The sequence below is a fragment of the Monodon monoceros genome, unplaced genomic scaffold (genome assembly GCF_005190385.1).
Source record: "Monodon monoceros isolate NGI ecotype Baffin Bay Population unplaced genomic scaffold, NGI_Narwhal_1 Super_Scaffold_16, whole genome shotgun sequence".
Lineage (NCBI taxonomy): Eukaryota > Metazoa > Chordata > Mammalia > Artiodactyla > Monodontidae > Monodon > Monodon monoceros.
This window is the reverse complement of record NW_021703772.1, coordinates 30123805-30132524: the sequence shown is the minus strand read 5'-3', so window position 1 is coordinate 30132524 and position 8720 is coordinate 30123805. Positions and strand designations below refer to the sequence as shown.

The following is an 8720-nucleotide window of genomic DNA, read 5'->3' as shown; positions in this document are numbered from 1 at the left end:
TGGGGAGGGTCAGAAGATTGGGGGTGGGGAGGGTCGGAAGATTGGGGGTGGGGAGGGTCGGAAGATTGGGGGTGGGAGGGTCAGAAGATTGGGGGTCGGAGGGTCAGAAGATTGGGGGTGGGGAGCTTGGGAAAGGCAGCAGTATCCAATGGTTATGACACAAGCTGGGCAGCCAAGAGCTCCCAGGCTTGTCGTGAATTTTCTTTCACTCATTTTATGTATTTTGGGGTTTTGTTTTTGTTTCTTTCAATTATGCCCTCTGGGGCCAAGATATACTACATTAAGACACTAATTAAAATGCATAAAACCATTGCAACTGAAAATAACATACCATGAATTATTACAAAAATGCCGAGCTCCAAGTGGCCTTCCCCCTGGGACAGGGCTCACTGGAAACACAAAGTTGGTACCACTCTGACTGCCAGGGCTCACACCAGCTTCACCCATTTCCTAGGGTGAGGCATTCTTTTCTCTGCCTCAGTTTCCCCCAGAGGAAGAGAAGTAAGGAGATCTCTTTCACAGTTCACAATCATCAGGAAAGGACTGATTGAATTAATATCTTCACAGTACATTTCAAACCTTCGAAATTAAGTTATTGCTAATGTTAAATAAATATATACCCAACTCACTTATGTAATGTAACTCTTTCAGTGTTTTAAAATATAAAAATCAATATAGCTTTTCCATGTCTTATATCCCTCTCCACTCCATTTACTTTCTATATTCTGCATTTCTTCTTTTTGGCTTTCCTAATGGCTTTCCCCTACTTATCAAATTTGTGTCCACTTTTCTTTCCTAGTGTCCATCATCTCTCTCCTTTCTGCCATTCGACTCTCCTCAATTTCTCACTTCTCCTATTTGTCTTGGAAACTAGAGTGCACCTCATATGCAATGTCATTTCATAGGTGAGTACATATGGTCATTAATATTCATTAGTTTTCTTAATCTCTAGTAAAAATAGAATAAAACATGCTACCTTTCCATGTGTCAGACTAGTTGATTACCAGAATATATATTTAAAGTATAAAACTCTCCTTCTAGAGAGAACCTAGAGGTCAGAAAGCTCTGGGTGGTTGGTGCTTTCCTTGGACCAACCAAGGAAAAGGGAAATCAGCAAAGTTAAGAGATCATCTCGGGGGAAAAATATAAGCCTCAAAGTGATCAGCATAACTAGAGCCTTCAGCAGCGAATTCATCTAAGTGATGATCATCTTTTCACATCCTAGACTCACCGGCAGATCAAAGGGATTTCTGCAAAAAGTTAAGAATCTTAGACTCTAGAACCTAACCTGCAGTGTTTCATGTTGCCTGAGAAAAGTCAATGTGGATCAGGAAAAAAACTGGCTGTTATGACTCACACCCCTCATGTACTATGTTAAAACCCAGAAAGAAGCCAAAATGTCTTTGTAAAAGATAAAGGCTGGGGCTTCCCTGGTGGCGCAGTGGTTGAAAGTCTGCCTGCCGATGCAGGGGACACGGGTTCGTGCCCCGGTCCGGGAAGATCCCACATGCCACGGAGCGGCTGGGCCCGTGAGCCATGGCCGCTGAGCCTGCGCGTCCGGAGCCTGTGCTCCGCAACGGGAGAGGCCTCAACAGTGAGAGGCCCGCGTACCGCAAAAAAATAATTAAAAAAAAAAAAAAAAGATAAAGTCTGTGTAAAGAGTAAAAAATAAAATAAAGAGATGGAAAAGTAAACACCGTCTCAGCTGTAAGGATATTCAGATATTTAGGACCTCCCATAAGAAATAACTTCTTTTTTTTCTTAAGTCAATGGAGCCATAAATAAATGAACTTAATCTGACTTCTAACTAGCTCATTTGGTGAAAAGCTAGTGGACTAGAAGTTTATTTGCAGAACTGGGATCTTTCAGCAGCTCAATAACAGGCTTCCTGTTTGACTTTGGGCAAGTTATTCAACTACTTGATATCTAAAGTTACTCATCTGTAACACGAGTAGAACAATATGATAGCCATGTTATTTTTGGCTGCTGGGCTGCTCCCAACTTTGAATGTGTAACTGAATCTCACAGAGGAATTTCACAAAATTAATGAATATCTAAAAATGCTGAAGGGCCTCAGGTCAATGTTGACTTCATGGAGTTATAACTATAGAGTAGCTGTTAATAGCCCTGGTGCCACCACCCTCTGTCCTAATCATTACTATTTCTGTCTGGTGTGTCCCTTCTGTTTAAGAATCTATCTGTCCCTCCCCTCCTAGAAGACTTTCTCTCCATTCCACCATCCATCTGAGCCCTTACCACAGATTTCCTCTAGAATGCATAAGAGACCTTGACTTGCCTCTGCTTCCTCCCTCTGTAACACCTTATAAGCTGGCTTCTGTCCATCATTCTATACGGTTTTCTTTGTGTCAAACTCAATAGTTCCCCGATGTACAAATTTTCCTACAAAGATGTGTTCTTCTCACCACTTTTTCTGGTGCTGTGAAGGTTGATGTCTAGACTTCAGAGATGCTTCCATGCAGTAGATCACCTCCAACCTTTCTGGTGACTCCTTAGCAAATTCTTATTTCTCTTCCTGCCCAACGATCATCCTTTCTAATTCTTTCTAATAAATGGCTCACCTAATCATGTATGTTTTCTATTAACTGTTTGTGTAATCTCCAGCTTCTGTTCTTTATCTCTTTTAGATCTGTAGCATGAATTCTGTTGAAGATACGTGTGTCACTTATCCATTGTCACAATAGTGATGCATAACAAACCACCTTAAAACTTAGTGGTCTAGAGGGGAGACCTTCAAGATGACAGAGGAGTAAGACAGCGAGATCACCTTCCTCCCCACAAATATATCAGATATACATCTACATGTGGAACAGCATCTACAGAACACCTACTGAACGCTGCCAGAAGACCTCAGACTTCCCAAAAGATATATATATATTTTTTCCTTTTTCTCTTTTTGTGAGTGTGTATGTGTATGCTTCTTGGTGTGATTTTGTCTGTATAGCTTTGCTTTTACCATTTGTCCTAGGGTTCTGTCTGTCCTTTTTTTTTTTAGTATAGTCTTTAGCACTTGCTTTCATTGGTGGATTTGTTTTTTGGTTTGGTTGCTCTCTTCTTTCTTTCTTTTTTTAAATTACTTTTTAATTTTTAATAATTTTTTTATTTTAATAACTTTATTTCTTTTTCTTTTATTTCTTTTTCTTTTGTTTTTTCTTTCTTTCTTTCTTCTTTTCTCCCTTTTCTTCTGAGCCATGAGGCTGACAGGGTCTTGGTGCTCCAGCTTGGTGTCAGGCCTGTGCCTCCGAGGTGGGAGAGTCAAGTTCAGGACATTGGTCTACAGAGACCTCCCAGTTCCATGTAATATCAATCAGAGAAAGCTCTCCCAGAGATCTCCATCTCAACGCTAAGACCCGGCTCCACTCAACAACAAGCAAGCTACAGTGCTGGACACCCTATGCCAAACAACTAGCAACACAGGAACGCAACCCCACCGAGTAGCAGAGAGGCTGCCTAATATCATAATAAGGTCGCAGACACACCAAAAGACACCACCAGATGTGGTCCTGCCCACCAGAAAGACAAGATCCACCCTCATCCACCAGAACACAGGCACTACTCCCCTCCACCAGTAAACCTACACAATCCAATGAACTAACCTTAGCCACTGGAGGCGACACCAAAAACAACAGGAACTACGAATGTGCAGCTTGTGAAAAGGAGACCCCAAACACAGTAAGTTAAGCAAAATGAGAAGAGGGAGAAACATACAGCAGATGAAGGAGCAAAGTAAAAACGATTCAGACTAAACAAATGAAGAGGAAATAGGCAGTCTACCTTAATAAGAATTCAGAGCAATGATAGTAAAGATGATCCAAAATCTTGGAAACAGAATGGAGAAAATACAAGAAACGTTTAACAAGGACCTAGAAGAACTAAAAAGCAAACAAACAATGATGAACAACACAGTAAATGAAATTAAAAATTCTCTAGAAGGAATCAATAGCAGAATAACTGAGACAGAAGAACAGATAAGTGACCTGGAAGATAAAATGGTGGAAATAACTACTGCAGAGCAGAATAAAGAAAAAAGAATGAAAAGAAATGACTACAGTCTCAGAGACCTCTGGGACAACATTAAACACACCAACATTCAAATTATAGGGGTTCTAGAAGAGGAAGAGAAAAAGAAAAGGACTGAGAAAATATTTGAAGAGATTATAGTGGAAAACTCCCCTGATATGGGAAAGGAAATAGTTACCTTATTATTCGTAATAATAATCGATATTATTATTCATAATAATAATAATAATCGATATTACCATATCAATAATTACCTTAAATGTAAATGGATTAAGTGCTCCCACCAAAAGACATAGACTGGCTGAATGGATACAAAAACAAGATCCATATATATGCTGTCTACAAGAGACCCACTTCAGACCTAGGGACACATACAAACTGAAAGTGAGGGGATGGAAAAAGATATTCCATACAAACGGAAAACAAAAGAAAGCTGGAGTAGCAATTCTCATATAAGACAAAATAGACTTTAAAATAAAGTCTATTACAAGAAACAAAGAAGGACACTACATAATGATCAAGGAATCAATCCAAGAAGAACATATAACAATTGTAAATATTTATGCACCCAACATAGGAGCACCTCGATACATAAGGCAAATGCTAACAGCCATAAAAGGGGAAATTGACAGTAACACATTCATAGTAGGGTACTTTAACACCCCACTTTCACCAATGGACAGATCATCCAAAATGAAAATAAATAAGGAAACACAAGCTTTAAATGATACATTAAACAACATGGACTTAATTGATATTTATGGGACATTCCATCCAAAAACAACAGAATACACATTCTTCTCAAGTGCTCATGGAACATTCTCCAGGATAGATCATATCATGGGTCATAAATCAAGCCTTGGTAAATTTAATAAAATTGAAATCATATCAAGTATCTTTTCCGACCACAACACTATGAGACTAGATATCAATTACAGGAAAAAATCTGTTAAAAATACAAACACATGGAGGTTAAACAATACGTTACTTACTAACCAAGAGATCACTGAAGAAATCAAAGAGGAAACCGAAAAATACCTAGAAACAAATGACAGTGAAAACACGACCACCCAAAACCTATGGGATGCAACAAAAGCAGTTCTAAGAGGTAAAATTATAGCAATATAATCCTACCTCAAGAAACAACTCAAATAAACAACCTAACCTTACATCTAAAGCAATTAGAGAAAGAAAACAAAAAAAAAACCAAAGTTACCAGAAGGAAAGAAATCATAAATATCAGATCAGAAATAAATGAAAAATAAATAAAGGAAACAATAGCAAAGATCAATAAAACTAAAAGCTGGCTCTTTGAGAAGATAAATAAAATTGATAAACCATTAGCCAGACTCATGATGAAAAAAAAGGAGAAGACTCAAATCAATAGAATTAGAAATGAAAAAGGAGAAGTAACAACTGACACTGCAGAAATACAAAGGATCATGACAGGTTACTACAAGAAACTCTATGCCAATAAAATGGATAACCTGGAAGAAATGGACAAATTCTTAGAAAATCACAACCTTCCAAGACTGAACCAGGAAGAAATAGAAAATATAAACAGACCAATCACAAGCACTGAAATTGAGACTGTGATTAAAAATCTTCCAACAAACAAAAGCCAAGGACCAGATGGCTTCACAGGTGAATTCTATCAAACATTTAGAGAAGAGCTAACACCTATCCTTCTCAAACTCTTCCAAAATATAGCAGAGGGAGGAACACACCCAAACTCATTCTACGAGGCCACCATCTCCCTGATAACAAAACCAGACAAAGATCTCACAAAGAAAGAAAACTACATGCCAATAACACTGATGAATATAGATGCAAAAATACTCAACAAAATGCTAGCAAACAGAATCCAACAGCATATTAAAAGGATCATACACCATGATCAAGTGGGGTTTATCCCAGGAATGCAAGGATTCTTCAATATATGCAAATCAATCAATGTGATAAAACATATTAACAGATTGAAGGAGAAAAACCATATGATCATCTCAATAGATGCAGAGAAAGCTTTCAACAAAATTGAACACCCATTTATGATAAAAACCCTCCAGAAAGTAGGCATAGAGGGAACTTACCTCAACATAATAAAGGCCATATATGACAAACCCACAGCCAGCATTGTTCTCAATGGGGAAAAACTGAAACCATTTCCTCTAAGATTAGGACCAAGACAAGGTTGTCCACTCTCACCACTATTATTCAACATAGTTTTGGAAGTTTTAGCTATGGAAATCAGAGAAGAAAAAGAAATAAAAGGAATCCAAATGGGGAAAGAAAAAGTAAATCTGTCACTGTTTGCAGATGACATGGTACTGTACATAGAGAATCCTAAAGATGCTACCAGAAAGCTACTAGAGCAAATCAATGAATCTGGTAAAGTAGCAGGATACAAAATTAATGCACAGAAATCTCTTGCATTCCTATACACTAATGATGAAAAATCTGAAAGAGAAATTAAGGAAACACTCCCATTTACCATTGCAACAAAAAGAATAAAATACCTAGGAATAAACCTACCTAAGGAGACAAAAGACCTGTATTCACAAAACTATAAGACACTGATGAAAGAAATTAAAGATGATACCAACAGATGGAGAGTTATACCATGTTCTTGGATTGGAAGAATCAACACTGTGAAAATGACTCTACTACCCAAAGCAATCTACAGATTCAATGCAAGCCCTATCAAACTACCAATGGCATTTTTCACAGAACTAGAACAAAAAATTTCACAATTTGTATGGAAACACAAAAGACCCCGAATAGCCAAAGCAATCTTGGGAAAGAAAAAACAGAACTGGAGGAATCAGGCTCATTGATTTCCGACTATACTACAAAGCTACAGTAATCAAGACAGTATGGTACTGGCACAAAAACAGAAAGATAGATCAATGGAACAGGATAGGAAGCCCAGAGATAAACCCACGCACATATGGTCACCTTATCTTTGATAAAGGAGGCAAGAATATACAATGGAGAAAAGAGAGCCTCTTTAACAAGTGGTGCTGGGAAAAATGGACAGCCACATGTAAAAGAATGAAATTAGAACACTCCCTGACACCATACACAAAAATAAACTCAAAATGGATTAAAGACCTAAATGTAAGGCCAGACACTATAAAACTCTTAGAGGAAAACATAGGCAGAACACTCTATGACATACATCCCAGCAAGATCCTTTTTGACCCACCCCCTAGAGAAATGGAAATAAAAACAAAAATAAACAAATGGGACCTAATGAAACTTCAAAGCTTTTGCACAGCAAAGGAAACCATAAACAAGACGAAAAGACAACCCTCAGAATGGGAGAAAATATTTACAAATGAAGTAACTGACAAAGGATTAATCTCCAAAATTTACAAGCAGCTCATGCCACTCAATATCAAAAAAACAGGGGGTGGTGGTGTGATGAATTGCACGATTGGGATTGACATGTATACACTGATGTGTAGAAAATTGATGACTAATAAGAAACTTTGAGATATATATATAAACAAACAACCCAATCCAAAAATGGGCAGAAGACCTAAATAGACATTTCTCCAAAGAAGATATACAGATTGCCAACAAACACATGAAAGGATGCTCAACATCACTAATCATTAGAGAAATGCAAATCAAAACTACAGTGAGGGTAGTAGAGGTGTAGAATTGGTGGGGTGGGATGAACCGTGCTCCTGGTGGAAGTAGAGGAGCCGAGCGAGAACCATCGCCAGTACAGTGGTAGTAGTTGGACTGACCATTGCTGCTGCAGGATTTGCAGCCCGTTACACTTTGCAAGACTTGAAGCATATGGAGCCTCAAGTGAAACAAGTTTTTCAAAGTCTACCGAAATCTGCCTTTAGTGGTGGCTATTACAGAGGTGGGTTTGAACCCAAAATGACAAAACAGGAAGCAGCATTAATACTAGGTGAAAGCCCTACTGCCAATAAGGGAAAATAGAGACGCTCATTGACAAATTATGCTTTTAAATCACCCAGACAAGGGAGGATCTCCTTATATAGCAGCCAAAATCAATGAAGCTAAAGATTTACTAGAAGGTGAAGCTAAAAAATGAAGTAAATGTATGATGAATTTTAAGTTCTTACTCATTTATGTATATGAGTACCAGCTTTTTATAATAAAATGCCTCAAAGCTACACATTTAAAAAATTGGCATAAGCTAAATCAAAGCCTTCATATAAATTTGAGGATTTAAAATCAGATTATAGAATATTTGTAGGTTAATACTCAATAATTATGGATAAATGCATGCCATTTGAAGTGTTGTTCATTAAAAAAAAAAAACTACAATGAGGTATCACCTCACATCAGTCAGAATGGCCATTATCAAAAAATCTACAAACAATAAATGCTGGAGAGAGTGTGGAGGAAAGGGAACCCTCCTGCACTGTTGGTCTGAATGTAAATTGATACAGCCGCTATGGAGAACAGTATGGAGGTTCCTTCAAAAACTAAAAATAGAACTACCATACACCCAGCAATCCCACTACTGGGCCTATACCCTGAGAAAACCATAATTCAAAGAGAGTCATGTACCACAGTGTTCATTGCAGCTCAATTTACAATAGCCAGGACATGGAAGCAACCTAAGTGCCCATAGATAGATGAATGAATAAGGAAGTTGTGGCACATATATACAATGGAATATTACTCAGCCATAAAAA

The 8720-nt window shown here is 37.9% G+C and overlaps 1 pseudogene; it reads left to right on the top strand.

Annotated features, from left to right (window-relative positions):
• Positions 1-8110, top strand: part of LOC114896552 — a 36182-nt pseudogene extending 28072 nt beyond the window's left edge.
• Positions 8111-8720: the final 610 nt, after the last annotated feature.